We start from the raw sequence: 26,422 nt of genomic DNA, 5'->3' as shown, positions 1-26,422 counted from the left end.
TATCCCAGGGCGGTTTATAACAAAGATAAACACCTCACTCCTCAATGGTATCACCTTTCCCAACGTAGCGCCCACCATTTTTACATTCCCATGGAGAGAAGTAGGGCTTGCCTGCTCTTCTTTTGGTGATGGTGGTTGTGCTGGTCAAAGCTGATGAGAAGAGGACCTGGCAATCTTCCATTCTGTACTAGCTCATCAGCAAGAACAGAGAAACGAGGTCCCTTGGAATAAGCCATGTTGTCTTTACCCGCCCCAGAACACCTTATCTTTGGAAGTAATAAAGGCAAGATCTGTGACTAGTTTTGGTAGTCGTGAATCCTTCATTCATAAATTAAGATTCTGAGGATCAAAATGAAGAAATGGAATCTATAAGAAGCTATATGGCCACAGCAGAGAACAAAATAGCTATTTCCCCATCACAGTTGAAATAACCTGTGTTAAATTCAGAAGAAATTTGGATGGAAGCATGCTGTTTCTTGAAGAGGTAGGGTCAATTTTCACCAGAATGAATTCCCAGCCTCAGGTAAACAAAACTTTTAAACTGTCTTTTCATGGTATAAACATAACATTTATTAGCCCTTAGGACTTTCCAGAAAACAATCCCATTATTTTCATTGTAAGCATTAAAAACAAGAAACTAGCATTCTTTACCCCCACAGCTTGAATTTATCAACACATACAGCATGTGAATGGTTATATTTGCTTGAGCAACTTTGAAGTGAGCCAATTTTAGTGCCCTTGTCTCAGATTTGAGATGAAGTCACTGTCTATACCCCTAGCATTCATTTGACTAGAAATTGACAATCTGCCAGGATTGTAAGCAGTTGCCATTTTATTTGTATCTACGAACCATATTTTATTTATTTAGGGGATTTTTTTTCTTTGTAAAAATGTATATATCTTTTTTACTTGTGACTTGTTTTTATTTTAGGAGGGCATCTGCTACTTCATTTCAGTCTGGAAATAATTTCAAAAGTTAGTTGTCAAAATTTGTCAGTGGCTCTCATTCTCCCTTCTGTTTTTCTTTCTTCCTCAACTTTGAAGCTGGGTAAGCACTGAGCCAGAATCTTTAGGTGGAGGATTCTGGGTCATCCAGCTCAATTTTCCTGTGCAGAAATGGATTTACCATAAAGTAAATGAAACTTAAACTTCAGGGTCTGTCCCTTAGATGAGCTCTTTCCAAGCCTGTGGAAAGTCCCCAAATAATGTGTCCACCTGAATTTATATATTTATGAAGAATTTTATTATTTCAGATTCTTTTTTTTTTTTTAAAGATTTTATTTATTTATATGACAGAGAGAGACAGCGAGAACAGGAACACAAGCAGGGGGAGTGGGAGAGGGAGAAGCAGGCTTCCCGCTGAGCAGGGAGAGCCCGATGTGGGACTTGATCCCAGGACCCCGGGATCATGACCTGAGCCGAAGGCAGACGCTTAACGATTGAGCCACCCAGTCGCCCTCAGATTCTTTTTCTTAAAAAAGCCTCCCTCCCCCCAGCACACATGATCTGAGCTTCAAGTCCCACAAAGCCAAGTCCATTTCTGCCCCTGTGGCTATGGTGACCCGTAGACCTGTGTGTCATTTTCCTCCTATGATGTTGGTAGTCCCTCTTGGGCTAAAAAGCTGAAGTTGCTCATACATTGTTTCTGTTGCTCTTTTTTCAGGGACTGAGTTAAGTTGACAGACCTATCTATCACGCTCACATAGGGTCCAGTAATAGTTAGTAACTCTTCTTCATTTACTCAGGGCTCTCCAGACAAACAGACCAACAGGTTCACATTCATATTCTAATTAATTAATTAATTGTAACGAGTTGGCTTATGCTATTATGGAGACTGTCAAGTCCAAAATCTGCAGAGCTGATGTCCAAGTTTATAAAGTCCATCAGGCAGGAGAATTCTCTCATACTTGGAGCAGGGTCAGACTTTTGTTCTAGTGAGATCTTCAGCTGATTGGATGAGGCTCACGCACATTATAAAGTCTAATTGGCTTTACTCAGCATACGGATTTGAATGTTAATCTCATCCTAAAAGATCCTCACAGAAACATCCAGAATAATGTTTGGCCAAACATCTGGACACCCTGTGGCTTAGTCAGGTTGTTATGTAAAATTAACCATAAATACTCTATTCTCAACTGAGTGAGTTATTATTCCCATGACTGGCCTGTTTATGACTGGGATCATAATAATCCATTGTTTATTTGTTTTTGTAACTATATATGCAATTCTATTTTAGCAAGCATTATTTGAAAAGTTATTGTATGTCTTATAGCCAAAAGGTAGGGAATGAAGGAGAAAAAATAGGGTCTTGTCCTTGGGGAATTTGTCCTTTAGGGGTGACCCTGTGACTCACCTACTCATTGGAACAACTTGAGGAGAATAAAAAGGCAAGGCAATGATTTAGTTCAGCTCAATGCAGAAAGTCCAAGTGCCCTAAAAGGAGGTAGAGCTCTTTACAGAGAGAAATTCTCAGGATAGACATCAGGTGAATTTGAAGTTAAATTAAAAATAAAACAGAACAACATGGCAGTTGACTTGATGGAGACTAGGAGGTGGAAATTCCCATCAGATAGAGCCTCTGTAGAGAATTCCAAAGCACAGTACGTGGCCTGGGTGATTGAGGAGGTGGGGGGCTGGAGAGCTACTAAAAACTAGGTAGATGGGCCATGGATTAGCAAGATAGGAATTCAGTGTAGTTCCTGTGAGGTTTTGAATTGAGAGGTGGCTTCTCACAGCAGAGAACTGATATTTAATGAGGACTTCTAACTGAAGCACATGGAATAATAGCTCTGTACAATAAACAGAATTTTCACTGCAGTCGTTTTTGCTCTTTTAAGAACCTAAGAGAATTGTTCTTCCTTATAATGTTAGCCTATGTCTATCTTAGAATCTATGATTTTTTCTGAAGCTAATTGAGAACTTGCCACATATAAAGGTAGTCCTTTTGACCTTAAAATCCTCATGAACCTTGCTTACAGTACTGCACTTTGTGTTGTCTATAATAACTGTAGATTCAAAAGTTTAATTCTCTTCTCTCTGTCAGTAGTTTCAAACACTGCAAGAATAGCTTCCAGGGGAAGAGGGAGAGAAGAGTCTTATTTCCCAAGTTAGGTTTCTGTCTAAAGGGTTGGTAAAGGAGAGATTCCCTGATTTTTTTTTTAAAAGAAAAAACCTGGGTGGCTCAGTCGGTTAAGCGTCTGCCTTCGGCTCAGGTCATGATCCTGGGGTCCTGGGATCGAGTCCCGCATCGGGCTCCCTGCTCGGCGGGGAGTCTGCTTCTCCCTCTCCCACCCCCCGTTTGTGTTCCCTCTCTCGCTGTGTCTCTCTCTGTCAAATAAATAAATAAAATCTTTAAAAAAAAAAAAAAGAACTGCTGTCATAGGAAAGAACTAATAGTTACAGCAAATCAAAGCTAGATTAATAAATCTCAGAAAAATGTGTGCCTGTGCTGGGATGGGAGGGAAGGATCACAAGGTGATATAAAGAGAACATTTGATCTGCCAAAACCCTTGGATATAGAATCTTACCTGTTATATCTATAACACACAAAATGAAACACAATCATACATTTTATGAGGGGTACAGATATATTCAGAAAGTCACAAACCAGCCATCAGCTTTGTGGGATTAGAGCAGAAGCCCAAGAAATTAATGATTTAGTCTTTCTCATTTCTGTCAGCAATATGTTCTAGAATACCAAAAGCAAAAAACTGGACCAGCTTTATTATTTGGTCTAGAATTTGGCTTTAATTACTATTCAGTTGATTACTGAGTATAGGAAACACGGTATCAAGAGAAGGATAAGTACAATTTATTTCATTCTTTCAGATAAGTCAATTGTTCCTTAGAAGCTTGCAGAACAAGACTGTGTTGTGTTAACAGAGGCTCTGGCTTAGAAACTCCTAGCTTTCTGTACAAATCTCACTTTTCCTTTGTTTCTAGAATTGAAAATGTTTTGATTACTAGAAATGGGTTTCAGATCCTTTAGCAGGTTAAATTTCTACACCCTCCCACCTCCCTCCCAACAAACAACAAGAAAATCTCCAAACATCTTTTCATCTAAATCAGTGGGTGTCAACCAGGAGGGATTTCGAGTGTATGTGGCAATGTCTAGAGACACTTCTGTCTGTCACAACTGGCATCTAGGAGAGAGAGGCAAGGATGCTGCTAAGTAGCCCACAGTGCACAAGGGAGTTCTTGTCAAAGAACTCTCTGGCCCCAAATGACAATAGTCCCAAGGCTGAGAAAGCCTGGCCTAATGGATCTATCAAGTGTCATTTTGTGTTAGAAGCCTGGTTGTGGAGCTCCTGGGTGGCTCAGTCGGTTAAGTGTCTGACTCTTGGTGTTGGCTCAGGTGGTGATCTTAGGGTTGTGAGATCAAGCCCTGCATTGGGCTCCAAGCTCAGCAGGGAGTCTGCTTCTTTCCCTCTCCCTGCTTGTGTTTTCTCTCTCTCTCTCGAATTAAAAAAAGAAAAAATCTTTAGATGCCTGGTTGGTTGTCCATTTTTCAGTGCATTCTTTGCTTTAAAAAACAAATGGCAACATCTGTGATCTCAGCAGAAAAACATGCATGCAAGCATTTAGCTTAGTTTCAAATTATAAATGCTACCCCTCTTGGAAATACTCTTAAAATAATGAAATTAAATCACTCCAGTGCTTGCAAGTAACATTAACAGAGGCCTTCCACCCCACCCCCCCAAGAGGGAGAAAATTGATTAAGGAGTTTCTAAGTACTGAGAATAGCAGAGTCATGGACACCCCATTAAGAGGCAATTTGGTGCTTCGCGCTTTTCCTCTGTTGACCTTTACTGTAGGATTGTTGACAATTATCTGATACTCAGTAAAAAATGATTATCCTGATTCCTTGAAAAAAGGAGCCGGCTTTACATAAAATCCCACCACCTGCTCCAGGGTAAGCAGCAACACCCACCCACAAGCCGTGTCCTTGCGGGATTCAAGGAGAACCTTTGTGTTTTGTTTTCCCAGCAGCAACCACAGCAGCCTCCCTGCAGATGGCAAATTGGGTGTCAGTCGGTGGAGGTTCAATAAATATTGTTGACGGACTGACTTCAGACCCGGAGTGAAGTCTTCTCTGACTCGAATTCCTTCTCCTCTGACAACGGTCACTCTGACACAGCCCACCTGGGCTCCTCCAAGAGAAGGAAACTTAGGACCGTAAGCAAAGGGAGTGAGATTTTCAATTTTGGGCAGTTGCAGTAAGACAATTCTTAGAAGACTAAAAATTGTGTTTGTTACAATTAAAGAGGAGAGATGTTCAAATCAACCCGCCGAGAACCATTTGTTGACCTTCAAGGTTGCTTGACCTTGTTTTGACATCATGGACACCCTCTCATCTGCCTCACGAGGAGAATTTCTTGTCAGCTCATGAAAAATATTTTGACTACGGTGAAAGCTGATCTATCTTGTTTTGCTCAAATGGACTGGGAAACAAAATCATGTGAAAATCTGGGGATAGAAAAGAGGCCCAAATGGATTAGGGCTGCTTTTAGTTTATGAGTTCTATTGATCTAAGTCACCGTTTATAAACTGGAAATGCAAGTTGCATTTAATCCCCAAAGGCAGTTTAAACACATGTGTGATTTTCAGATCTGTTCCCGAACGTTTACAGAGTGCTTTGGAGTCTGGGCTCTAGAGAAAGTTAAAGTTAAAGCTGGGCAAGTCCCAGCTTTAGAAGTGGGTGCAGTACATTCAGCAGGCTTCTTAGTCCTTTTCGGCCGGGGCCAGAGTGTAATGTGACCTCACTGCTATTGATAGGCTTGGTGTTGGAAAGGAATGAATGTGCAGAGATCATCACTGGGTCCTTTGATAAAAAGGGCTGATCTAGAAGAAAGAAATTGCAGTCGGCCTGAGGAATCACGTCATCAGAGAAACCACACGGGCCATGGTGCTCTTGGCCACTGGTATACAAGGCAGAGTCCACTCAGGTAACAAAGGAACCTTTTCCAAGTCAGCCAATAGGAAAAGGCAGGCGAGTGACCTGTAGCCACGGGCCTGACACTACAAGGGCCGTTTTATAATCAGCTCTCTGTGACTGGGGTGGAGTTCCACAGTTTGTGTTCTGTGCTCCTTTCTGCGGCTTGACTGTTAGTGGGCTTGGAGCTTACAGCCTTCAGAAGGATGTTGGTTTTCCTAAAAAGATGTTAGAACGTGGCCGGGGTGCCAACAATCCAAGAGCAAGGGTGATACATACATCTTTGTTCTGTATTCCCATCGTGACATTAAAAAAACACTTTCCATTTCAATCATATCCTCGTCTGACCGAACCAGTGGCATTCTGGACTCTATTATTCAATTCTCAAAGTCGGATCTGATGAGCAGGAGCTCGGCAGACCAGAAGTTACCACTTAATCTTTCCTTCCTTGGACTTCAGTCTGACCACGACAAAGTGCTTAGCACAGAGACTTCATGTGGTTGTGACATTCTCACATTAATTAATTAGTGAGAGAAACTTTGGTTGATTCTTAGAGCTGGCGGGGTCACGGGGTCATCAGTGTTTTATATTTGAAGAAGAGCGGGACAAAGAAACACAAGTAGCCCCACCAGTCCCCGTTAGACTGGGAGAGCCCAGAGGTGGATGCCGCCCTCCTCTGTGAACCCGAGGCTGGACATGCACATCCACGTCCTCCCTCCATCTTGGGAGTCTCTGCCATAAGACCTCAAGGATTTGAGACACTAATGAAATGTACCTTTGTTTTCTTCTCAAACTGGAAATGGGAATGGGACATCCTTTATTCTGTATCATTTATTTCTAAGAGCAATGCTGAAGTTTTCTTCCTCATAAGCGATTAAATGGCACCCCTCAAGCCAAAGGACAGCCTCAGGATATTTTATTTTTTAAAAAAAGATTTATTTACTTTTTGAGAGAGAGGGAATGAATCTCAAGCAGACTCTCCACTGAGTGCAGAGCCCGGCTCAGGACTCAATCCCAAGACCCTGAGCCGAAATCAAGAGTTGGCTGCTTAACCTACTGAGCCACCCAGGCGTCTCCGGCCTCAGTATATTTTAAAGCAAGAACTGCTGCCATGTATTTAAGCCCATGCGGGTTCTCAGCCTGGATTTCTGTGAGCTTGAGGAACAGTTGGTCATCTTACGAAGCTATCATAAGCTGCTCCTCCAGGTCAGGTCTGGAGGAGTGGGCCTCCTGTCAGGGGAGAAAGTGGGTTGGTAATAAGATGGAGTCATCAGGGGAACTCTGCAGATCTTGGCAGACAGACTAGGAAAGAAGGGGGACAGCACAATGAAATGGGTTGCTGCCTTGTGTCTCTGGCGTGAGATGTGGGATGGAAAATGAGCTTCAAGCCTAAACCATTTCAGATCCCCACATCAAGCTGAGCCCCCTCCCCACAGCCTGCTGAGAAGCTGTTACTGCAAGCAGATGCAGCTGACACGTTATTATTTTGGGGAGGGATGGTGGTGGGATCCTCTTATTTCCCTTCCGAAGTGTAAAGGCTTCTTTTATAAAATCATCTTTGCCAAAGGCCACATATTTTAAGATTCCATTTATATGAAATTTCCTGAATAGGCAACTCCACAGAGCCAGAAAGTGGATTCCTTGGTGTGGGAAGATGGGAAGGGGGATGGGGAGTGACTGCTTTGGGGAGGGTTTCTTTTGCAAATTAAAAACACCTTGGATTAAACAGTGGGGATGGTTGCACAACACAGAAATATACTTTGAAATGGTGAATTTTATGTTACGTAAATTATATCTCAAAAAAATTAGCGTACAGTGCGTCACCTTTTCTATTTTTTTAAAGATTTATTTATTTATTTTAGAGAGTAGGAGAGGGACAGAAGGAGAGAATCTCAAGCAGATTCCCTGCTGAGTGCAGAGCGTGACAACATGGGGCTGGATCTCAAGATCCTGAGATCATGACCTGAGCTGAAGCCAAGAGTCAGACGCTGAACCGACTGAGCCACCGAGGTGCTCCTACAGTCTATCATCTTAAGATGAGGACTGATGAAAAGTGTCATTGGCGGTGACAGGGCCTGCAGCTGGTGTTCACCGTGCCCCAGCCATTGTTCTTCACCCTGTTCATCCTCAATGCACCCCACCCAGCTGGGTGCTATCATTCCCCACATTTTACAGATGAGGGCACTGAGGCACAGGGAGGTTGGGTGACTTGGTCAAGGTCGCACAGCTGGGGCACGGCAGAGCTAGGCTCCCTACTAGGCAGTCTGGCTCTAGAGTCTGCATCTGGACTCCAGGGCTGCGCTCCTGTCTGGATTCTAGCGAGGTTACTGTAGAATACTAAAAAAACAAAAACAAAAAACCAACCAAACAAAAACAACCCAACGCAAACCGTACCAAAACAAAAATCTGGTGAGGCTACGTGAGTGCAGGAGCTCAGGGTGGCCCACTTGAAATGTTGGCACAGGCTCGGCCCACAGCAAAGATCATCTGCCTCAACAGATTAGCCCACCTGGCTGACGTGCCACCCCCACAGTTAACGTCAGCCCACCCCGGCCACTATTCGTTCAGAGCTGGGCACACAGGCGTCTCTTGCTGCAGATTGGTTTGTGCAGACACACCTCTGCCTCTCCAGATGCTCTCAGTGGGTGGGATGGAGGCAGCTTGGCGCTCATTTCTGTTGCAATACTGGCAAGCTGTCTCAATGCACTTGACCTTGAGGGTTAATGTGTGCAAGTAACACCATCCGCTTTGGGTCTTTGGTAAGAAATAAGCTTCAAAACAATTTTCCGTCCTGCTTTATGCTTTTAAAAATCATGGAACACTACATCAAAAACTAATGATGTAATGTATGGTGATTAACATAACATAATAAAATAAAATTAAAAAAAATCAGACATACTGATCTCTGAATGAAAGAAAAATGAGTCACCTTGGATATCTTAAAAGGATCCCAACTTTAAGTCAATAATACATAGAAATAAAGATCTAGCTACTTTCCATTGGATCGAATACTTAAAGAAATATAATTTAATTTCCAGTGTTCTAATTTATCTTTAGAATCTTTTTTTTTTTTTTTGCTTAACAAGTGAAACGTAGGAACATACTTAACATCCAGAGCTCTAGGCCATGTGGACTGAGAGACGAGATAGAGTAGTGGGTAAGAGCCCATTGTCCGGTCTGACCACTTAGTGGCCGGGTGCCCTTGGACAGTTTTTTTTTTTTTTAAAGATTTTATTTATTTGAGAGAGAGAGCATGAGAAGGAGGAGGGTCAGAGGGAGAAGCAGACTCCCCGCTGAGCGGGGAGCCCGATGCGGGACTCGATCCCAGGACTCCAGGATCATGACCTGAGCCGAAGGCAGTTGCTTAACCAACTGAGCCACCCAGGCGCCCCTCCCTTGGACAGTTTTATTGAGCTTCTCTGTGCTGCTCCTTGAGTGTAAGACGGGACAATCACCACACCCTATACTATGGTGGTAGTGTGGGGTTTAAATGGCCTGGCAAGGGCAAAGCACTTAGAGAAGAGCCAGCACAAGGCATGTACCATGCCCCCAACTCATATTAAATCTAGATATTTCAGTCCGATCCATTAGCACTTAAAGCATTTAAAGTATGCTGAATATTTGTCTCAACCCTCATGTGCTTCGGAGTGTGCTTCCTTCATTACTTCAGTGGGTTCAGTATGGTTCCCATTTGACACACAGGGAAAAGTGACAGGTGTCTGTTCAAGATCACTGGGCCTTAGCTGGGTCCAGAGCTCAATGTTGCTCATTCTTAAGCCAGTTTTGCGTATCTCTGAAAAGAATCTTTCCATATAATTTATCATTAATTTCTTAGTGAGAAAGTTTAACAAAAGGAAAATGCGTTTCAAGAGTCAAGAATATTTAAAGATCGAAACCAGAGATGCATTGTTCGAGAGACGGAGCCTGAGTCCAGAACCACAGCTTGTTTGTTTCACAGCCTCTCGAGAAGCCCCGGTTCAGCTGTACTTGTTCATGGATTACAGATTGTTCAAGGTAGTAGGGGGATTAGGGCTAATCGATGTTAACTCTGCATTTTATGGATTAGGAACCATTTTCAGAGAGCTGACAGGACTGTATTGAAACTGCTAAAAAGTGAGTACAAGCCCTGAGAATCCAGCATACTGGTCTAGTTCCGAGTCTGGTCTCCTTCCCGTTTTAACAAATTCCCTCTCATGGGTGAAGGAAGTCACACCTGCCTGCATCAGGATGAGGGGATACCTCCTTCCCAGCCTCCCTGTTCATTCCTCCCCATTCCTAAGCACCCTGCTCTTACAGCCTGTCCGGGTGGAAGCCTGCAGGAAGCAAGGGATCTGCCGGTGATGCTTTATAAGGCCCGAGACATTCATATATGTGCAGCAGGTGCACGACAATCCTTCTCTCTGGGGCTACAGAGAAACCCTTCTCTTCTGCACCCAGCCCTTCTGTGCCATCTAGATCCATTTTCCCGCTTGTCAAACAGGTACATTTCCACCCATTTCATAAGGGTAAAATGAGATAATAAATGCATGTGACTTAGCACAGCGTCTATTATAGAGTTCATATGGTTGAGATTGTTATTATTATTCAGGACTGCTCTTTGAATTCATTCTAATACGAGTGGCAGTGGGGACAAGAGATTGGCTCCAGGCTCCACATCCCTTAGGCTTGGGTCTCCGGGATTCCTCCTCTTTGGTTTACCCACCATCAGTCCTCAGTGTCCTCAAGCGAAGACTTCACTAGCACATTTCTGCTGAATCCTCAAAGTTACTGGTTTGGTTTCTCCTCTGATTAGAAGGTACAGTAAGAGCCATAAATCATACGGATCCAGAATGCTGCAGAGAATTGCGCATGCCTCCTACTGAAATGAAGCATCCACCCAAGGACACTGAGCGGCGTCCAGGACCAGTGGCGAGGTAAGTTCCATTTTCCCAGGTGACATGCGTCCAGCATGCTGTCCTGCGGAGGGAGAGCCCCCCAGCGGGAAGGCACACACGGAGGCCTTTTCTCAGGAGGGCTGTGCAGGTCTCTGCTGAGTTCTCCACAGTCTGTTACCCAGCTGCTCATTGTCAACAGCGTGCAATTATTTTGCATGAGGGCTCAGAGTCTTCAGGACTTTTCCCACTCCCCTGAATGATGCGCTCGCTTGCCTGCATCTCCCACAGATGGTGGGCTCCTTCTCAGTAGAGATTATCTTGTTCACCTTTGTATGGATAGCTCCCAGCACACAGTAGGTGCTCCATAAATGCTTTTAAAATAAATCACTGATTAGACAAACTTCAAAGCAAGGGAGGCATCCATAAACAGGAAGTGAAGGATGAACCTTATTGAACTTTCCAGGCTTAGAAGACAGGACTTGGTGTGACCTGGCCTCTGTCTTATCTTACACAGCTCTGCCCTTTGCCCTCTGCCGGACAATGACTCTGACCTCCTTTCACTGCCCCGTGCTCATCGTGTCCTTTCCTGCCACGCGGGGCACACAGTATGGTTTGCCAGGTAGCACACAGGACACTCCACCAAAGGGTGTGTCAGCGTTGTCCACTAGAGATGTCATGCGAGCCACAAACATGAGCCACACGTGTAATTTTAAATTGTCTTGTAGCCTCATTAAAAACTGTAAAAAGAAGCAAGCAGAAGTAGTAACATACTTCACCTGACCCGATATATTTAAACGGTGCAATTTCAACATGCAATTAATAAACATAAGGTGACTTGAGGCATTCTGTATTTTCTCACACTAAATCTTTGAAATCCAGAGTGTATTTCATACCTAGAGCACATCTCACCTTAGACTAGCCACATTTTGAGTGCTCGGGAGCCAAGTACGACTAGTCACTATACTGTTGGGCAGCAAGTGGTTGTGCCATTAATAGTCCAGATATTGTAGAATTGGATAAACAGGGTCTCTGAAAGGTGACAGTAAAAAATCTTGTTCTAGCAAAATTAGCAAATTATGACAACTTTTCAAAGAAGCAAAGGGTCTTGAGGAGAAGTACCTTTTTTCTAACTTGCACAAAGATGCTTCTGGGCCAGTGGTGGGCTTGCTACCACAGGACTTTTGTACATGCTCTTCCCTCTGCCTGGAAGTCCAACCCCCTGGGGTCAACATCTGCTCATGTTTCTAGTAAAGTGTCATTTTTTCCAAGAGGCCTTTTTTCCATTTTCTCACAGTCCAGTTTCTTTGCCTCATAGCACTTGTTTGCATTTGTGATGATATGATATATTCATGTGTGAGATTATTTGGTTAAATTCTGTCAACAACCCAAAATGGTAAACTATAGGAGGGCAATTCCTCTTTGCTCACCATGGAGTGTTTGACTCCGAGCATGGCACTGGGTGCTTAGAAGGGGGTCCTAAAGATGGATCAAGAAACTGCCCGGCTGAACGCACAAGTCGGTATCAACTAGCCCCATCCGTTTTAGATGTTCACATTCTCAGAGTCCCAAGTATGTCTTGTTCTCTGCCTTCAGGATGGGGCTGAGGCTAGAATTGTCATTCAAGGCCTCTCCAGGGAAGAAAGCTGACTCTTCCCTCTCTCATCATTCAAGCGTATTTCCTGTTCAAAGTGTGTGAATTCATCTGACCATTTTCCTCTGAATCTGTTCCCAGTGCAGCCACCTTATGTCTCTGCAGAGCTGAGTGACCTTGAGCTTTATCTAGAACTCATTCAGGAGATTTCCTCTTCAGTGGCCACTTTAAAACAAACACATTTTAAAAGTAGGCTTGTTGGTAATATGGAAAGCCGGCAGCTCAGGCGATAAGACACTCGGTATTTTGAAACATATGGGATTGTGCAAGTTCTTATCTGAAATCCAAGAGCTGTCAAGCTGGGAAATTTACTTAGTTGCTTCATATTCTGTCTTCTCCCTTCCCATCTTCCCGGAATTCTCACCAATAAATAAAATCCATGCATGGGGCAGTTAGGAATAAAAGCTATAAAATAAATAATAAACGTAAGGCAAAATGCTTACTAACCACTTAGCATCAATAATATGTGTATAATGTTAAGTGTAGTGGGGTTAAGATTTAGAATTCTGATGTCATCGGACTACCTAGATTCAAATCCTGGCCTTGGTGTCCATTAGCTGTGTGACCTTGGGCGAGTTGCTTAATCTCTCTGGGCTTAGTTTCATCATCTGTAAAATGAAGGATTAAGAAAACAGAACTTACCTCATAAGTGTGTTGTGATACTTCAAAGAGCTTCTGACCATACAGTGCTTGTATAATGTTATTCCAGAAGTTATGTCTAGTTTTTTTTTTTTTTTTTGGAAGGAGTTTGCACCCATGTGACATTAAAGAGCTGGTTAAGAATGACTCTTTGGTGGGCACCTGGGTGGCTCAGTCGTTAAGCGCCTGCCTTCGGCTCAGGTCATGATCCCAGGGTCCTGGGGTCGAGCCCTGCATCGGGCTCCCTGCTCTGTGGGAAGCCTGCTTCTCCCTCTCCCACTTCCCCTGCTTGTGATCCCTCTCTCACTGTGTTTCTCTCTGTCAAATAAATAAATAAAATCTTCAAAAAAAACCCACAAAAGAATGACCCTTTGGGTAATTCTTGTGCAGACAGAGCCTTAATTTGAGAGGAGACAAGCAAGGTCTAGTACCCACTAATATTTGGATTGTTCCTTTAGTCTTCTTTGCTTAGGCCTTATTGAAAAATGATGTTCCAACAAAACAAGACCTTCCATGAATAAAGTAGAAGTAGGACTGATGGCTTCAGAGTGTGGGGCTGGATTTCACTGAAATATAGAAATCTTCCATAACGTGGGAAGTGCTCAGGGCTCACACTGGCCAGTCTATTCTAACGAGACTCTCGTGTGCCTGGAGGATAATCTGGCTCAGCCAGGGACGTAGAGCATCACAACACCTGCCTTCTGCTCTATTTTCTGCCGGGCCCGTCAAGATGGCTGTAAGGTGGTTTCTCACACAGAGAGATTACAAGGAAGCTGCCTTACATGTGTCCCTGCTCAAGATTGTGTCTCTCACAAATCTGCCAAGGTGCCCACAGATCGCACCATTAGAGACACACTCCTTTGCATTGAGGTATTGGGTTTCCAGCAATGCCATGTGAAATGAGCATTTCCCTTCCCAGCACCTCAAGAGAAAGAGCACCCTAAGCCATCCCCAGCTACAGCCACCTTAGTTTGTCTTTGACAATTGGCAATTGGGATGGTGGAAAGGACATGGAGGGTTAGCAACGGGGCCTTCAAAAAATCGTATTATCTCTACAAATTATCCAAGTTACTGGGGCTTGTTGTTTCCTCGCTTATAATGAGGGTGATGCTAATACGCTACTCTATAGGGTTGTCATGGGGATTAAATTATGGGGTGACTTTAGTGTAGGGAACACACCGTTGCTTATCATAGTTGTCATTACCCTGAGAAATGGAGAGGTAAATTATGACGGAAGAATGCAAAATCCAGGGTAGCGGCTCCTGCCTGGACCTAAAGTTCTGGGAGATGGGAGATAGCACGATGCCGTGGGTGCTTGAGTGGGGGTGCGGGGGAGAGGAGAGGGCAAGGGCAGAGCATGGGACAAGGGGAAAAGGACACTGGACCCAAGTGTCACCAGACTTACAATGTCAAAGGGATGTGTATGTCATAGAATTAATAGAATGGAGATGATAATGACATTACTTTAATCACAGGGTGGGAGAAAAAGAATATACACATTTGGAAAGAACTCAATGTATATCATAGTTACAATGTGTCATCCAGATATGAATTTATATTCACTTATTTATATACTTCTTTCGAGAGCTTTCTCCATGCCAGGCACTGTTCTGAAATGGGGGATACGTGCACAGGGGAACATAACAGCCTGCTGCCGGTGAGCTAATCAGAGGGAGATGGACAAAAACCAACAAAGAAATACAAAATATATCAGATGATGAATGCTAAGAGAAAAATTAAGTAGGCAAAGATACTGGGAGTGTTGAGGGGTGGTATGTGAGATAGAGTGGTCAGGGAAGTCCTCTTTGATAACAACTGAATTAAAAGAACCCTCCTTATTCATTTCTTTCAACGCACCTTTTTTTTTTTTTTTAAGATTTTATTTATTTATTTGAGACAGAGAGAATGAGAGACAGAGAGCATGAGAGGGAGGAGGGTCAGAGGGAGAAGCAGACTCCCCGCCGAGCAGGGAGCCCGATGCAGGACTCGATCCCGGGATTCCAGGATCATGACCTGAGCCGAAGGCAGTCGCTCAACCAACTGAGCCACCCAGGCGCCCTCAACGCACCTTTATTGAGTTCCTACTATGCATTAGGTAGTTTGCTAACAGATGGGAATACAATGGTGGACAAAATTGACAAATTCCTTCCATTTCATGAAGCTTTTATTCTTACGGGAGGGGAAAAAGAAATAGAAACAAATAAATGAGCCGATAACTTCATAGTGTAAATATGTAAAGGCAATAGACAATAAAATTGGGGGATATGATAGGAGAGTGACTCTTTGGAAGGGAGGATGGAGAAGTGGGCGGCCAGCATAAGTCAGAATTAAAATCTGCAGACCACTTTAACATACAAATGTGCAATAAAAATCATCACTTATTTATTACATATCATGTGTGTTTATAGTCCTAGGACATCTTTAATGCAACAGAACATGTTGATTCAATCATATTTAGCTTCTATGTGAGAGAATATGAAAAAATTTTTCTGGAATATTTTATATATATTGCTCTTTCTTATGATCTACCCACTGATGAACCCAATTTTTCCTTCTTCATTGTCCCCCCATAACTTGAATATTTATGGTTATCCCCTGTTTAAAATACTCTAGAGGTCAACATTCTTCATATACTTCACCTATTTGAACCATTTCAATACTCCACCACTTTCTTTGATCACTAGCTAAATGAAGTATATTAGTAAGATATAAATATAGAAGTATATTAATAAAATAGTTTAGGGCATTCGGTTTATTTCTAGAATTATCTCAGGATCTCTACATGAAACATGGCTACCCTCACTCTTAAAATGAGGGCTAAAATTTGCCCTATTCAGATCTATTCTCTGATACTATGACAATTTAAAAGCCATTTTATGGCTGACCCCAAAACAATCATCCTTCTAAGGTCTTTTCTCAATATAACTGGCTATGGAGCTACAGAATGTATTTCTTCTAGTCATCTTTGAAATTGACTTGAAGTCTCTTCTTAAGAGGATTTATTCGTAAGATATTTGTCCCCATGACTTAGTCACCGAAAGACTTAGTAATTTCTCTGTCCCTTTTCTCCTTGGCCTGTCCTTTGAAAGTTCCTCTTCTTTTCCTTCATTTCTCCTCTCTTCAGACTTTATTTGCTCTCCCAGATGAACAGATCTCTTTCCTTAGCTTCAAGTCACAGTAAATAATATGCCATCGCTTCCCACATCTGAGCGCAGCCTGCACCACATTCATCTTCTAGTAGCCCATCGCGGCTCTGCTTCCCAGAGCCTGAGAAACTCTTCATCTCAGATGAAACTCTTATTTCCCCTCCAATTGGTTCTGCTTCCTGTGCTTCCTTTCTTGGCTACAGGTTTCCTTTCTTCAGTCACTTCTGCTGGAAATCGAAGGGTCATCTTCAACCTTCTCCTTTGTGTCCCCACCAACTGCAGGGGACCAAGTCCTGCTGTCCTACATCTGTAACAGCCGCCCCGCCATCCCCCAGCTGCTGTCTCGGTCCAGCTCTTGTCAATCATCCTGTGCTACTTATAACTACGTCCTTCACACAGGATGAGAGCTTGGAATGCAGATCTGATTATTTTGCACTTTATTACTTAAAGTTCTTCTATGACTCTCTATCAGTGACTACAGGTTGAAGTCCACTCTCCATGACATGATGTAGATGCTCCTGCAGGGGAGCCAGGCCTGCCTATGTAGACACGTCTTGGACTATGCCTTTGTGCTGTAGTTCCTGCAATCAACCGTCATTGTGTTCTAGATACTGTGCCAAGGACCTTCCAAATACTAATTCACTTACTTTTCACTTAACTGTGCTTAATGTTCACAACACTCCTATCAGGGGGATACTATCATTACTTCCCTTTTGCAGCAGGTGTAGTGCTCCCAAGGTCACACAGGTAGAGTATTGAAATTTGAATACAGGCCTGACTTCTAGTACCTGGGTTTGTAATAATTTTTCCTTAAATGATGTCCATTTCTCTTAACTGTCTCCCACTTGTTCACCTGCATGGCGTTGACATGAGCCGTCTCCCTTGGTTGGCTACGCCTTCCTCTGACTTGTCCTCATGCTACCTTTCAGGCTGCTCCCCAGGCTGCACTTCCACAAGGAAGCCTCCCCGGCGGGATACTTGTGCCCTTCTTCGGCCTCCAACTTGCTGCCTCTTCCCCACTGTAGCTCCCACGGCTCTTTATGGTGCTGATGTTTCACCCATCTGGCACCTCCTCTGGGCTCTAAATTCCTTGAGAGTCGCAAGCAGATTTTATCTGTGGAACTCCCGGGCCTGGTACAGCACCTGAAACATGCAGACACTCAACCAATGTTTGTTAACTGAATGCGTACGCACATGAATGAACCAAGTGTGGAACCAGGGTCAGGGCTGAACTTACCCATCAGCTGCACTAAAGTGAATTGATGTAAGTCTTTACTTTTTACCCGGTAAACTCCGTGCCTGGATTTCTCCAGCACCTGTATTCATTCATTCTCTCATTCATTTCGCCTTTGAACATGTATTGAGTGCTGCTAAGCCCCAGCTTAACTCTTGGGATGAAAAGGTGAAGAAAAATATCTCCTATCCTTGAAGAGCTACACAGGATAGGGGAGTGAAGCAAACTGGTTAATAGAGGATTAAATACAATGAGATATATGCTATGAAAGGGCTTTTATGTAACGTGTAAATAGCATGAAGAAGGAAGTTTCTACTACATTTGAGGACACTTTACAAGAGGACATAGGAGCTGAGTCTTGAAGGATGTGTAGACTCGGAGCAGATAAGGGAGGAAGGAGAATGACTTGAGGTTGTGGAAATGCCTTGACTGAAGGGCATTTAAAGCACCCAGAGCATGAATACAAAGGGTTCATGGAGTGCGGGGGGAGAAGGCTCTCTCCAAGCGGAGGGAGACCTGGAGAGATAGCCAGGGTCCAGTGCAGACGGATCTGGGCTACTCCGAGCAGTGTGGGCTTGACTCCCTAAACACCGGAGCGCTCGAGGAGCGAGTGTAAGCAAGTGAGTGAGGGATCAAGGTTGTTGGCTTGTAGAATGGGCACCTTAGAATCTGGGGGGAGAACTGATGAGGGCCTGAGTTGGGACAGCTGCTGGGTCAATGGAGAAGGGGTGGGTCTGGGAGACACTCCAGGGTAGAACAAACAGAACATGGTAGCGAAGAAATGTGGGCCCAGCATAGAGATGTGGAAGAAAACTGGAGGTTGGTGCCATTAACTGAGCTTGGGGCACGTGGTTTTATTTCTTCATGAGTAATAATGATCCAGAGACAATTGTAGGCTGGAGAATTTTTTTTTTTTTTTAAGTACTCATTTAATTGCCTAAAATCATTCCCTTAAAACCTTCTTTAATTTTATTTATTTATTTTTTTGCATATGTTGTAGGCATATGTTTCAACCATCCTTTTGACCAGGTCAATCTCTCTAAACCAATGGCTCTTTGACCCACGTTCCTCCGTCTTAGGGCCCCCGACGCCTCCGCTGCGAACAAGAGAGTCCTGAGCAGGCCGAGTTCTGGGCCAGCTCTCTGCTCAGCGGACCACAGCACCTCTACGCTTATTTGTTCCAGCACCGGGCTTACAGTGCGAATTTCCCAAAGAGCTCTGGAGCTTTATTACCTCTGAAATCACTAGTCTAAATGTCAGTAACCCCTGCGATATGTTTTGTTAACTCTACGTGCGTGGCTGCCGTCCTGCGTTACAGGGTGTTTCTTTGCGCGGTTCTGTTTGTTCTGTGTCCTGTTTGTTCCGATCTTGGGAGATGTGGATGACGTCAGCAGACGCAAATTGGTAAATCTGGTATATTGTGCCCGATTGCTCTTTAACTGCAGATGAGATCGCTTTCACCGCCACCGATTTCTGTTTCCTGATAAACAGACATCTCACCCGCCATGGTCCAGGTTCCCCTTAACAGTGGATTTGGAGGAAACCACCTGTCCCGGGAGCCTCGCTGCCTTCCGCCTTCCGTCTCGGGCAGGTGAAGAGTGACGGGTCCGCCGAGAATGAACACAAGCTGTTGTTTTTGAGTTTTCCAAATATTTTCCGACTCCTATTGTGTGCTTTTGTGTTTTGTACTCAGAAACCCCTGCCAAGAACTCCCCCGACGGCATTCCTTCCTGGGCCCTAAATCATTTGGACAGCAAACAAAACTTCTCATAGGTCACTCATCTCAAGGAGATGTATTTGTTAAATATGAAGAGATGACTAGGACACACACACACACATATATGTATATATATATTACCACTTTTGGGTCCACGAATTTTTTTTTGGAAATAAGAGCTTTGCTAGCTGCATTTGTAATCTACTTCTGACTTGCGTCTTTAGGACAGTGTTCAGATACTTAAATGTATCTAAAATGAAATGCTCCTGTGGAGTTAGTAGGTATAGATGTTGAGGGAAGGTTGACAGAACAAGTGAGAGTAGAAAGCTGGATAACCTTAAATAGAAAGTACAAACATATATGCATTGCTGTTTTTCTGATATATGTTTATGTCTGTTTATATATGTGTATTATCTGTTATGTGCTGTTTTCCTGAGAGAGAGAGAGATATATATAAGAAAGAAAATTTATATATATATTTTTTCTTTCTTCTTTCTTTCTTTCTTTCTTTCTTTCTTTCCTTCCTTCCTTCCTTCCTTGTTTCTTTCTTTCTTTCTTTCTTTCTTTCTTTCTTTCTTTCTTTCTTTCTTTCCTTCCTTCCTTCCTTGTTTCTTTCTTTCTTTCTTTCTTTCTTTCTTTCTTTCTTTCTTTCTTTCCTTCCTTCCTTCCTTCCTTGTTTCTTTCTTTCTTTCTTTCTTTCTTTCTTTCTTTCTTTCTTTCCTTCCTTCCTTCCTTCCTTCCTTCCTTCTTTCTTTCTTTCTTTCTTTCTTTCTTTCTTTCTTTCTTTCTTTCTTTTTCTTCTTTCTTTCTTTTTCTTCTTTCTTTCTTTCTTTCTTTCCTTCCTTCCTTGTTTCTTTCTTTCTTTCTTTCTTTCTTTCTTTCTTTCTTTCTTTCTTTCTTTCTTTCTTTCTTTCTTTCTTTCTTTCTTTCTTTCTCTGCCCACGGACAGACTGTTCTAGGGAAAAGTGCTCTGCTTCTATCCCTTTTGTTAAATACCATGAATTTTCAGTACATCTTTTCCTCCATGTGATGATCATTAAATTCTCTAGATAATAGCAAGACAGTTTTCCTTTTTTCCAGCTACATTTATGAGCACTGTATTAAATGATTATAATAAATCATGTGTGTTAAGTACTACTCTCATTTTTCTTCCTTTTTATTACTGTGACCAGTGGGATGGCGTAGACACTGATGCCGTCGTGCCCCAGGGAAACAGAAAACAGAGGTTGTCCATCTTTGCCAAGGAGATTGATGTCTTAGTCGATATCACTGTGGGACACATGGGAAAAGCTGCCTCTCTCCTGTCCCACCACTCATTCCTGATTATCAGCTCAGCAGTGGTGGTGATCTTGTTCCTTTCATTATTTCAACAAGGGAATGTTAAGCTTTATTAACTCCTTATTCAAAATGTCCTTGAAGAAAGACAATGAGGTGTCAGAAAATAATAGATGCACATTATAATTTCTCCACAAACCTCTTAAGTGTCCTTGGAAAGGCAATTGTATTTGACTCAGTTTCCCTCTTGTTCGGGGATAGTAGGAGTTACAGGCATCTAAGGTCAGCTAGATACCTAGATGCCTTTGATACCTAGAATGGTCTACACAGTAGTAAGATCTTTTCTGTAATGTATCTTTCACATTTCATATTGTCTCACTAAAGTTCAAAATATCTAATAAAAACCACTAACACCATAATTTAGTGTTAGCTCTTGGCTTTGCAACAAGCCAGTTCTATCCTGCGGCCAAAAAAAAAGGCGGGGGGGGGGGAAGGGGGAGAGGAAAAGGGGGTTGTTGTTCTAAATGGTAGGCAGTTTATTCTTTATTATTTAAAATCTATGCTCCATCAAAAACTAATGATGTAATGTATGGTGATTAACATAACATAATAAAAAAATCTATGCTCCATTTTTTTTCTTTGTTGATTTTTAAACTTGAAATCTGTTTTGTGATATAAAGAATATGAAAAGATTTAGAAGGAAAAAAAAAAACCACATCTTAAAATACACTACTTCAAATATTTTAAACCCCTTTGGTATGCACAGATAAAATCCATTGTCGTTTGTGTGTGGGATCTTGATTATGTAGCTATGAATTATGTAAACAAAGTTTATGAAACATAAAGAACAATTGTCTAAAATATGAAAAATTGTTTTCTTCCTTTTGAGTTGTAAGTTCATTGGTACTACTGTCATGGAGGAATACTTTATTGTCTATAAGCCTAGTTTTCTGTCTTGCTTTTTGGTTAGAATTTTAGCCCTCATGAGCAGATCAATTAATGAGTTTTCCCACATTCAACCTGTTATTCTTGGAAACAGTGTTACATATGACACAACTGTGACCCCACAGACCACAAACTTCGGGGTGGCCTCTCTAACATTTGGGCTGACTCTTGTGTCCACAAATGTCTAAAATTATAGCCTCTAACTGATCACTTTTCCACAAGGGAAACCATATAGGAAAAGAGCCCCAGGCTCTGAAAGCTGCCAGACCTTTCACTTCAGTTGGCCTTTTTTATATTTTAGGGTCCAGTTTAGGTCTGTGTTAATACTGCATTTTTTACTTTATCCCTTCTAAAATATCTCATTGTATCTGTGAACTAATTAACAGGCCATTTGAATTTTTTACTGTCCATAGAAACGATCTGTGGGTGGACTGAACACAGTAATATCACCCTGTCTTTGTCTCTGTGGATCTCTTTCTGTGGACTTAGAGAAGGATCCATTCATTAGTGATAAATATTAAATCCTACATTGTGTTTAAAAAGACAGCTTAAAAATATATACAATTGGGGAAGTTTGATTTGATGTGAGCTTAATATGAAGAAAGGTTCCCTCTGGACTGGAGGTGGGTTACCCCTCAGATGTGAGTGAGGAGGGTGGGGGGAGGGGGAGGAGGGTGGGGAGGAGCCTAGCAGTTTTGCAGGGCAGGCCTCTAAGTGCACATCGGGAAGCGTCCTATAGATGTAGGGCAATCCTGGAGGCCCCTTTAGGGCTTCTGACAACTGTCTTTGTTTGTAGGCCCTACCTTTCAAATGAGATTGGCCCCAAACTTAGAAAGCCCATTGAAGAATGACCAGGATAATTGGATCTCGAAATAGTGGCACTTGCGTGATGAGCAAGGGGCCAGGAAGGATAAAATTTAGGATGGTGTGTAACTGCTCTTGTAAATATTTGAAGGGTACTGTGAGCAAGGGGTTACGTGTCTTCACTGTGGCTTCAGAGAGTGGAGTTCTGCCCAACAGGTAGAATTATAAAAAAAAGTATATTTCAGCTTAAGGAAAGGAAGCCCCTTCTAATGATCCGAGCTCTTGGAAGTAGGAGTGCTGAAGGATCTAGTGAGTTCCCATCCCTGGGGATGAGCAGAGAGAGGGCAGCTGCTCCCTCTGGGGGGGTGGCGATGTGGTGGCGACTGGACAGGATGCTCTATGTGGAGACTTTCAGCACAAAGATAGTCTGAGTCTGTTAGATAACACAAAATCTCTGGGCCTCTAAATGTGTAAAGATTCGTTTATAATAGGCACTTTACAAAAACAAAGTGAAAATATACATTAGGGAGCCTGGGTGGCTCAGTCGGTTAAGCGTCTGCCTTCGGCTCAGGTCATGATCCCAGGGCCCTGGGATCGAGCCCCGCATCAGGCTCCCTGCTTAGCAGGGAGTCTGCTTCTCCCTCTCCTACTCCCCCTGCTTGTGTTCCTGCTCTCGCTCTCTCTCTCTGTCAAATAAATAAATAAAATCTTAAAAAAAAAAAAAAAGAAAGCCACTGGTTTCTAAATTTTTTGGAGCTGATTTCTATCACAGATGATGTTATTAAAACCCTGATCTGGGGGCACCTGGGTGGCTCAGTTGGTTAAGCGACTGCCTTCGGCTCAGGTCATGATCCCAGGGTCCTGGGATAGAGTCCCGCATCGGGCTCCCTGCTCAGCAGGGAGCTTGCTTCTCCCTCTCCCTCTGCTGCTTCCCCTACCTGTGCTCTCCTGCTCTCTCTCTGTCAAATAAATAAATAAAATCTTAAAAAAAAATGTACATTAGGAAGGCGTTGTCTAAGTTCTGGGGCTCTAGAACTAGGCTGGCTGGGTTTACTATTTAGGAGACAAGGTACTTAACTTCTCAATTTCCACATGTATAAGATGGGGGGTAGTAGAATGCATCTCATAGGGTTGTGGTAAGGATTCAACAAGACGTATCTGTAGAGCCGTTAGACCAAGGCCCGACACAGGGAACCTCTCTCTATTGGTTGGCTACTTTTTATGTCACCGGGACGTTTGCATATACTAAGTTCACCTTGCATCTTGAACAGAATTCAAGTAACCACACATTTGGATTGTGGAGTCCTGAAGAATGAGAGTCTACTAAGAAGGCTGGTCCGAGTTAACCCTCAGTAGTCTGTGAGACCGAATACAGACCGACTAACCAGAGAATTTTTTCTTCCATTAGTGGACAATGATTTTTCTGACTAAACAGATAACGAAATGCACGATACTCTTGTTCAACGAATTGCTTTCGTGATGAGCCAATAAACACTCTAGTTAACATGTAGGTTCCATCTAAAACACCAAGTTTTCCAGTTTTTTTGAGCTGGTTAAACTCCTAATTACTACTCTGGTAACAAAACTGGAGCTTATTCGGGAAATCAATGTGAAATAACTTTGAATTTTAACATAAATAAATGAATAGTGCCTAATTTTAGAGGTAAGGGTATATTTAGTGCAAGCAAGTGCTACAAGCAAGATCCAACAGAGGAAGAAAGGGGCATTTTGGATCAAGGGAAGAACAGTAGCATGGGTAATAGGTTATTAACTCTGCACCATTTTGCCCACTCCCTTACTAATGTTTAACAAGGCTTTATTGATCACAATAGCCTTGATTTGTTCATGGGAACAGAAGATTACATTGTGGGCACCAGACCAGTCCTTGTATACAACATCTGCCAGCCAAAGACTTCATTAATAATTGATTTTAGGGGAATTGTACAAGCCCATATGGGCCTGGCTTTTGCCAGCATGCTCCATCATAACCTACAGATTGATTTATGAATAATCACAGGATATTAATCCTGGAAGAGACCACAGATTGGAAGTTGGGGGACCTAATCCCCCAAGAGGGCACAGGCAGAGGGAGGTTTTCTGACTCCTTTTGCAAAGAAAGTATGTTGAATCTTTCACCAACAGAATCTGAACCTTGGATGCACATATAAAACCTTACAGCTCAGTAATAAAAAGCAAGTCTCCAAGGAGCTCACTCCAGCTGACCTTTAGACACTCTTGACTGCATCTTCTGTGAAGCTTCCCCATGAGGCTGAATCTCTGTGTCAGAAACCATGAAGACGGGGTTCAGAAGTTCTTTGTTTAGTGAGACATGCAGAGTCCCTGGTAAGTATGGAAAGGTCTCAGATAGCCCAATTCACAGTCCAGAATTTTCTCCAAAATCACATAACAGCCTCTCCTGGAAACTAGTTTTACTACTAACACCCAGGATGTCAGGTAGGATTAGCAGATCATGATTCACCCAGATATCTGGCTTGCCCTGCCCCTAAGAGCCTGCCCATTCATCTATGGAGAAGGCCACAGGTTTGCCCCAGAGGTTGGAAGGCTCTCCTAGCTCTATCTTCCAGCGTCTGGTGTCTGATTTCTAACCTCTTGCCTTGAATGTTTAAGGATCACGTTTCTACCTTGGCCATTTCAATTGCTGTTTCACATGGACTGCCTGCTTGGTGTTTGGTTTGGCCCTGGTCTTCCTTAGCTCTATGATTTGTGGGTCAGGACCAAGTCACTGCTGGCCCTACATAGCCTGTGTCTGGCAAGCTGGACTCTTGCTTGTCCAGGAGGGAAGTTCAGATGTTCAATCCCTGAATCACCAGTTGTGTGAATTTATCATAATTTACTGCCTGGGGCTGTGGCAGCTGTTGTAGCATTCCTTGCCTGGAGTCCCTTCAACCTGGCTGGTTCTGCGCGTAGCTGAGTACTCTAAGCTCAAGGGAACCCAAGGCATGTAATCCCCACCCTTCTGTGCTGGAGCCAGAGAGGAAGATAGAACTCATGCTGCCAGGGGCTTACCAGCACCTAACAGTTACAGGGCAGCCAGCTGCTTCCAATACTACAAAATGCCGTGGCTCACCTTGACAAGAGATGGCTAACCATACCAGCTGCAGGCTCCATCAGGGATGCACAGATGCATTACCATGGCATGAAGCCTTGAAATAAAAATTGAATGCAAACTGGGACCATAAGTAAAGCCCTGGGAAGACCTCCTGAAAACTTCGGAGAGAGTGGTCCAATGCCCCCTTCTTCCCAGCTTTTCCAAAGCTCACATAATGAGAACGTGATGACCCCTTTTTCCTGACCCCCTTTCTCCCTCTTGGCATGGTGATTCCCTGCTCCTTCTCCTCTTACAAGGGGTTTTCTTGCTGGCTACAAGTGCCCACAGCCTTCTGACACCCAAAATAGGGACCCCTTGCTATGCTGGGTGGCCAGTCTCTGCTGGGTAAGGGTCCCTTTTTCATTGCTTAGCCCTTGGAGTTTCCCCCACTTCCATGGTTCCTGCCCTGGTCATACCCCAGTTCTTAGTGTCAGGAAGAGGTGTGTCCCATTGCATTGAAACAATAGTAGCATCATTGACCAAAGTCTGGTCAGACTTTGTTTCTACCTGCTGGTAGCCATGGACCCCATTACCTCCTGTGTGAGGAAACCAGTGGTCTGTGGGGAAACTATGTTGCAGGATTTAATCACGAGCAGCCCATGCTTCTGTCTTATCCCTCCAATGTCCCATATCCTTGCCTCTGTCATCAACGATGCTTCTGTCTCCAGGCAGCTTCCACCCTCACTGAAATTATCATGCCAGGGTATCCTGGTCAAGCATGTCTCTCATAAGTTGTAGAGGAAGAAAAATTGACTGGTTGTCCCAAGTGCTATTGTGAAATGACACTATACTCTGGCTGGATTTTCTGCTAGTGGATATACTCTTCTGAGTCTGATATTGATGCCTTCCACAAATATGTGAGTGCCAGCTCATGGAGGGGGTTCATCATGCGCTCCATCTCTTAAAGCAAACATGCAGCTTGTGAGGTTGCTTGCCCTTGAGAGTCTTCAATGCCTAATGTTTGGCATAGGACCTCCTGGTCTGAAGGGCCATGATGTACTTGAGAATGCCTTCCTAACATTTCATAAACTTGGTTCACATAGTCTGTCAGCCATTGTAGGGGTTGGCAAACTTTCCAAAAAGAGCCAGATAATTA

The 26,422-nt window shown here is 43.2% G+C and overlaps 1 long non-coding RNA gene across 1 annotated transcript; it reads left to right on the top strand.

Annotated features, from left to right (window-relative positions):
- Positions 1-10,486: 10,486 nt before the first annotated feature.
- LOC135365504 (uncharacterized) lies at positions 10,487-19,715 on the top strand. Its single transcript, XR_010413446.1, has 3 exons — positions 10,487-10,845; positions 17,172-17,506; positions 18,477-19,715. It is a non-coding gene; the product is annotated as an uncharacterized LOC135365504 (long non-coding RNA).
- The last annotated feature ends 6,707 nt before the right edge of the window (positions 19,716-26,422 follow it).

The sequence above is a fragment of the Mirounga angustirostris genome, unplaced genomic scaffold (assembly GCF_029215605.1).
Source record: "Mirounga angustirostris isolate CCGP_5_RB_7025 unplaced genomic scaffold, mMirAng1.0.hap1 SCAF_8, whole genome shotgun sequence".
In the NCBI taxonomy this organism is placed as follows: Eukaryota; Metazoa; Chordata; class Mammalia; order Carnivora; family Phocidae; genus Mirounga; species Mirounga angustirostris.
Note: the sequence above shows the minus strand (reverse complement) of the source record. Positions and strands in the feature narration are given on the sequence as shown.